At 45.9% G+C, this 6,207-nt stretch overlaps 1 protein-coding gene across 3 annotated transcripts in view; it reads right to left on the reverse strand.

The window, feature by feature from the left end:
- TJP3 (tight junction protein 3) overlaps window positions 1-5,901 on the reverse strand; it is a 432,362-nt gene extending 426,461 nt beyond the window's left edge. For all 3 annotated transcript variants that reach the window (XM_040322292.1, XM_040322285.1, XM_040322278.1), the window contains exon 1: window positions 5,802-5,901. The gene's annotated coding sequence lies outside the window, so the exon portion shown is untranslated. The remainder of the gene's footprint in view (window positions 1-5,801) is intronic.
- Between the last annotated feature and the right edge of the window lie 306 nt (window positions 5,902-6,207).

Genomic DNA, 6,207 nt, shown 5'->3' on the forward strand with positions numbered 1-6,207 from the left:
AGTTGTGTCTGGCAGAATGGAAAGTATAGTCACGCTCATCAGCGTGCTGGCACCTCCAAACATCAAAAATGTCTTCAGCGTGAAACAGGGGTTGAAGCTGGGGTGGGGTTCGTTTCGTACCAGACGATGAGTCCAGAGTGTGGTCTGCTGTTAAATTGTGGTCCCCACATATTACCAGGGATCCCCTTTTGAGGGCAGCTATTTTACTATAAAGTCTCTTCAGAAACCGGATTTGGTGGGAGTTTGGAGCGTACAAGCTGACCAGAGTGAAGGGTTTGTTGTTGAGTTCCAAAAGCAAAATGAGATACCTCCCCTCTGGGTCAGCGTGGGTTTCCAACAATGTAAGGGCCACCGTGTCTCTGAAAGCAATGAGAACCCCTTTTTGTTTAGTGGGGGCTGAAGCCATGAGGATATGTGGAAAGTTCCTGTGTTGAAAGCGAGGAGGCTCAGAAGCCCGAAAGTGCGTCTCTTGTATGCAAAGAACGTCGGCCTGGAGTTTAAGCGCTTCCCTCCAGACCGAGGCCCGCTTGGCCGGGTGGTTAAGGCCGTTGACATTGAGGGACACTATTTTAAGCGCCATGGTCACAGTGTGGGTGCGGATGATAACAGTACCTTAGTTCCATAAACTTCAGAGGCTCCAGGTTTTCGGCATCACTGACAGGCAGGGGGAAGATGGACGATCCAGTTCGGAGCGGTGCAGGGAGAGCAGCATGAACGGAGAGCAGACCATTCCAGGAAGAGGGAGGGAGGACGGGGAACAAAAAGAAAGTCAAAAAAAGAAAAGAAAAAAGCAAATAATGTAGTAAAAATGCGACTTGTCCATGCAAGAACCAGAGGGTAGGGTTTCTACCCACAACTGAGGGGGTAAACATAACGTGCGTACACGTACGCCAGGTCAAGGTGGGAACCTTGAGGTTCAGAAAAAACTAACCATATAGGCATATTATGAGCTGGATTTGTTTTTGCCACTCTTCTTCCTCACCACTGTTTGCCATTCAGATTGGACTCCTATTTTCTCTGGGGACGAGGCACTAGGTTGTGATTGCTCCGGAAGGATGTCCATAGCTCCGAGTAGAGCAAGGCCCTCGTCTATACTCGTCACTACAGAGTTTTTTCCGTCATGAGTGATAGTGAGCTTTACTGGGAAACCCCAGCGGTAGGGGACATTATGGTTCCGTAACGCTTTGGTTACAGGGATCAGAGACCTACGCTTTTGCATCGTAAATTGAGATAAGTCCGCATAGAGTTGGATGCGTTCAAATTGCTCAGGAAGTTGCTGCGTTTTGCGGAAAGTCATCATAAGCTGGTCCTTCACATGATAAAAATGCACCCGCATTAAAACATCCCGGGGGATATTATCAGGAAGGTGGGCTGGCTTGGGCAATCTGTGGATGCGATCTATCTGTAGTTCGGACTCCGGGACAGAGGGGAGGATTTGGTGAATCAAGTCCCGAGCATAGTGATGAAGTTGTGCTGGGAGGACTGACTCAGGGACCCCCCTAATTTTTACATTGTTCCTCCTCGATCTGTCCTCGAGGTCGGCCACCTTTGCCCTAAGCCAAGCAAGTTCTTCTGAGTGGTCAGCATGGGCATCAATCAGGGTATTATGAGAGCTGGCAAATTCACCCATTTTTTCCTCCACATGTGTGACACGCTCCCCCATTTCTCCCATCTCAGCCTTGAAGTTACGCATGCATTGCATCATATCAGCGTGCATGGAGCTACGTAGGGAAACTAACATGTCCTTTAAAGTTGTATCTGAAACCGCCTTACCTGAGGTAGGAAAGGCAGTGAATGGGTCAATCAGCTCCCTCGTGTCCTCCATGGAGTCCTGTCCAGGTCTCAGTGTCCCTGCATCTCCCTCCAAGCGGGGCTTAGATTTGGCAGGGCTTCTGGAGAGAGGAGTAGATGCTGGGGTGAGTGTCGCTGGAGACCTCCGTGACAAGCCTGCTTGGTCTCCTGGGCTGGACGCGGTCGAATGTGAGCCACGCGAGGAGGCCGGGGAGACAGTCTCCGGAGCGGCGCCATCTTGGTGTAGGCCGCGGCCCTTCGGAGGATAAAAGTCCTCCAATTTCCGCGGCTCCCTTGACTCCTTACGTTTGCGGGTCATACCGCTGCCGTCCGGGGTCTGATACGCGGAGAGTCCGAGTGGATGTGAGCTGTGGTAGTGCCTCTATCGTCTGCGGTTCCCGTGCCTGGTAACGGAGCTGTCGGATTACACGTCCATGCAGCTTCGCGCGGTAGCCACGCCTGTGGTTGTCAGATTTTCTGATGGTCAGCACACAAGTCCGTCACATAAGAGTTGAAAGTACAAACACGCATGATTGGAATCAATGCTCACCAAACGTGAAATTAGCAGAAGGGGCCCAAAGGGTGGTACTCAAGAGCAGAAATTCCTTGTAGTACGTCACTATGTTCGTTGGACGACAATTGAGTGCAAGACAAGATCCAGGCACACGCCCTGAAGACACAAATCTGACGCTCAGGTGGCCAACAATCGGATCGTGTGTACAAGGCTTTAGGCTGGGTTCACACTCTATTGTGAATTGGATGTGTTCTCCGCATCCAATTCGCAGAAGATTTTGGACAGCTCTCTATGGAGCCGGTTCACATATTTCTGCTGCGGCTCCAATGCAAATTTGCACCCAAAACGGTGAACCCAGTGCTATCATTACCCAGCCTGGTTCATTGCCAGTCATTGGGTCCCCGATGCATCCATCTTGCTTTTGGGAAGTCAACTGTGACTTCCCATTTCACAGCTAGCTTCCCCTTGCGCATTCCAGAATAGTCCCACAACCTTCTGGAACTTGTCCCAAGAGGTTGCGGGTGGGCAGGAAGTACTTCTGCTCTTCTTGCCCCTATGCAAATGGGAGCAGTTACCTGTCAGAAATAGATACCCAGTCCAGGAGAAAAAAAAAAAACGTAGATTTCAAATTCCCAAACCACTGGAGCAGCTGCAGGTACACCGACAGCTCAGAAACCTCGGAGGTAAGTAGAGAGGATACTGGGGGGGGGGGGGGGGTATGCTGTTAGTTAACCTTTAAAAAAAAATTGCAATGGTGAACATTTAGCCCTCGCTCACATTGAAGCATATTGCCGGAAACGATTCCCAAAAGTAGTTCCTGCACTTCTTTTGGTGACTTTGGGGGCGATTTCAATAGACATCTATGCAGGAACCCGCACAGACGTCTCTGAAATCGCCCCTGAAGTTGGACTGAAATACTGGTTTGAAGTTGTGCAAGTTCGCACAACTTCAAACCCACATTTCAGTGTGGACCTAGGCTAAAAGTGGTTGCAAAGGCAGAAAGTTTTTGGCTCCCACTGCTGTCAATCACAGCCAGAGAGGAGGGAGTGGGGCCAAGCCGTACTGCGAGTCTTATAGACACACGCAGAATGGGCTCAGGAGGTAGCGCGCACACACGTGCCCCCAGAGCAAGTAGCTTGCTCTTGGGGTACGAGCCAGGGGTGCCAGCAGGGGACCAGAAGAGAGGATTGGTACTGCTCTGTGCAAAACCATTGCACAGGCAGGGGACACCTGGCCCCTTATCTCTACCTCTTTTCTGTCCACCACCTACTACATGTACCTGGCTCAGATATGGGCATTATACCATTCAGGTATTTGATTAATACATACAGGTGTCTCATTGCCCCCCTTCTCTGACATATTGGCCACCAGGATGCCAGGCTTCCCAGTACATTGTTTTGCGATATTATATTATATTATATTATATTATATATTTGCAGTTTTAAGTCCTTGAGTCTATGCTTTAGGTCTCCCTTGTCGCTGTCATTTGTGCCATCTATACGCTCTCAGCTGGTGCAATTATGCTTGACCTGTTGCCATTTGGATCTTTATGGAAGGCTATCAGTATTACTTGACTAGGTTTTGTTCCTTATTTTTCTATTTGACTTGTGAGAGAGATATATATATATATATATATATATATATATATATATATATATATATATATTTTAAGAGCAGGTAAGTTTAATGCCCCTTACAAACTATCCAAAAATCGGATGACAGATCGTCCGACATTTTTCGCTTACTAGTCACAAGTAGAAATTTAATATGTCACAAAAATTCTCGTATGACAGAAAAAAAATAAAATAAAAATAAAAATAAAAAAAAAAACACAGGTCATGTGTTGCAGTGGGTTTGCATTGTATTTTCGTACAACAACTGTACTTACTAAACAAATATAGTACGATCTGGTATCGTACGAGGAAAATTTTAGTGCTTGTCCGATTGAATAATAAAATCGGATGAATTGTCATTTTCGGCTCTCGAAAGCTCTGTACTAACAATCCGATTAGCGTACGATTGCATCAAAAGCGGTATTTTTCATCCAATTTTCAGATCGTGTGCACGGGCCATAACACGTTTGTTATTTTTAAAACAAAAATTGAAAGCTTTAGTGTCACTTACGCCCCATACACACACACAATCTGAAAATCGTACGAAAAATGCTGCTTTCGAATCGATTATACGATAATCGAATCGTTAGTACAGGGCTTTCGAGAGCCGATCAGGACAGTTCATCCGATATTATTCTATCGGACATGCACGGAGATTTTTTTTCGTACGATGCCAGATCGTACGATTTTCGTTTAATCAGTACAGCCGTCATTCGAAAATGTAATACAAATACATTACAACACATGACACCACTTCTGATTTTTTATTCTGTCGTACGAGAATTTTTGTGACTTTAGTAAACTCATCAGATTCAACGTGAGATTAACATGCAAAAAAAAACAATGGACGATGATCGGATCGTGTGTACCGGGCATTAAAATTGGAATCTGGCTTGGATGGGGCTCCCTGGACACAGAATGAAGTCATATATGCTGGCCATAGACCATTTGTTTTTTTTTGATCAGCCAACAGAGATTATATAAAAATAAAATAAATGTATTTGTTATAAGTGGATTCAACATTCAAAGTGGGTGGAGGAATCCTCTACGCTATGCTATTGGGTTCTGACAGCCACATTTCTCTGCTGTCAGAATAAACGGATCAGCACTGCAGCCGATTGGTTGCATGCGCCAATCGAACACACATTTTCAAACAGTCCTGTTCGAGAACAGTCGATCGCTAAGTAGACTCCTCTCGAATAGGTATAGATGGATCAAAATTCGGCCAGTCCCAGCCAAAAACTTTCCATCCATCTATGGCCATACACAGCACAGGCTGGTTGGATTATGTGTCCTTGAGGTCACTGTTTGCATCAAAGGCTGATAGGAGGCGAACGATAAACATAGATCTCCTCTATTTCACCTTAGGGAACCTGAACAAATGCAGGGTAATTAATAGGAGGTAAGCAATTTTTACATGTTTCCTTAAAATATAGAATCATCATCATCTCCATAAAGAGCCCACAGAAGGTGAATCACCCACATAAGGAAAGCATTGAGCTGGAATGTCTCCCAAATATAATACACCCGATCAGTGTATAGTTCCTTTTCACAGAGGAAACAAACAACTCACCATAAGGGGGCGCCACTAACATAAGAAGGAATATCGACAAATAAAATAAAAGTTTGCCGACTTTTGCCCCCTTTTTATTGTCCTGAGGGCTCCGCACTGTACTGAGGTTGCAGGTCAGGCCCTGCCGCAGTAGGTATCCGGGCTGTACTGTTGTCGGTGGCCCCCACGGAGGGTCTGCTTCCAGGACGATGCCAGACATGTTTTAGTTTTGTTAGTTCTCTAAACAAACGATAAAGCCGGGTGTTCGCTAACCTACAAGTTATACATTAAGAAAAAAAAAAAAAAAACGCCATAGAGCAGGTGTCCTTACCTTTGGGTGGTCAGGCGGCCCCAACAAGCGCGCTTCTCCCTATACAGGTGTATGCAGGCTCAGTGTGTGCATTTCCTGGTATTGCAGTGTCACTTAACCCTGTCACTGCCAACGGTCCCTCCCTTCACTCTCTGGGGCTTTCTGTTTCTGGGAAGGAACGGTAAACAAGCCGAAATACATTCTTACTGCATTCTATACAGACATGAGGGTGGATTTTACTAAAGATAAGAGACCGCTCATTTAGCAAAGTGATGGTCACCCCTCACCCATCCCACCTATTTTCCATCATTTCACCCCTACCATTCATTCTCCATTAGACCTTTAATTCATATCATTATTTTATTTTTAGGTGTAACTAAAGACAAAACTTTATTTTTTTCATTTTGGATAGAGTAAGTAAGGGTTA

This window comes from Rana temporaria, chromosome 1, assembly GCF_905171775.1.
Source record: "Rana temporaria chromosome 1, aRanTem1.1, whole genome shotgun sequence".
Lineage (NCBI taxonomy): Eukaryota > Metazoa > Chordata > Amphibia > Anura > Ranidae > Rana > Rana temporaria.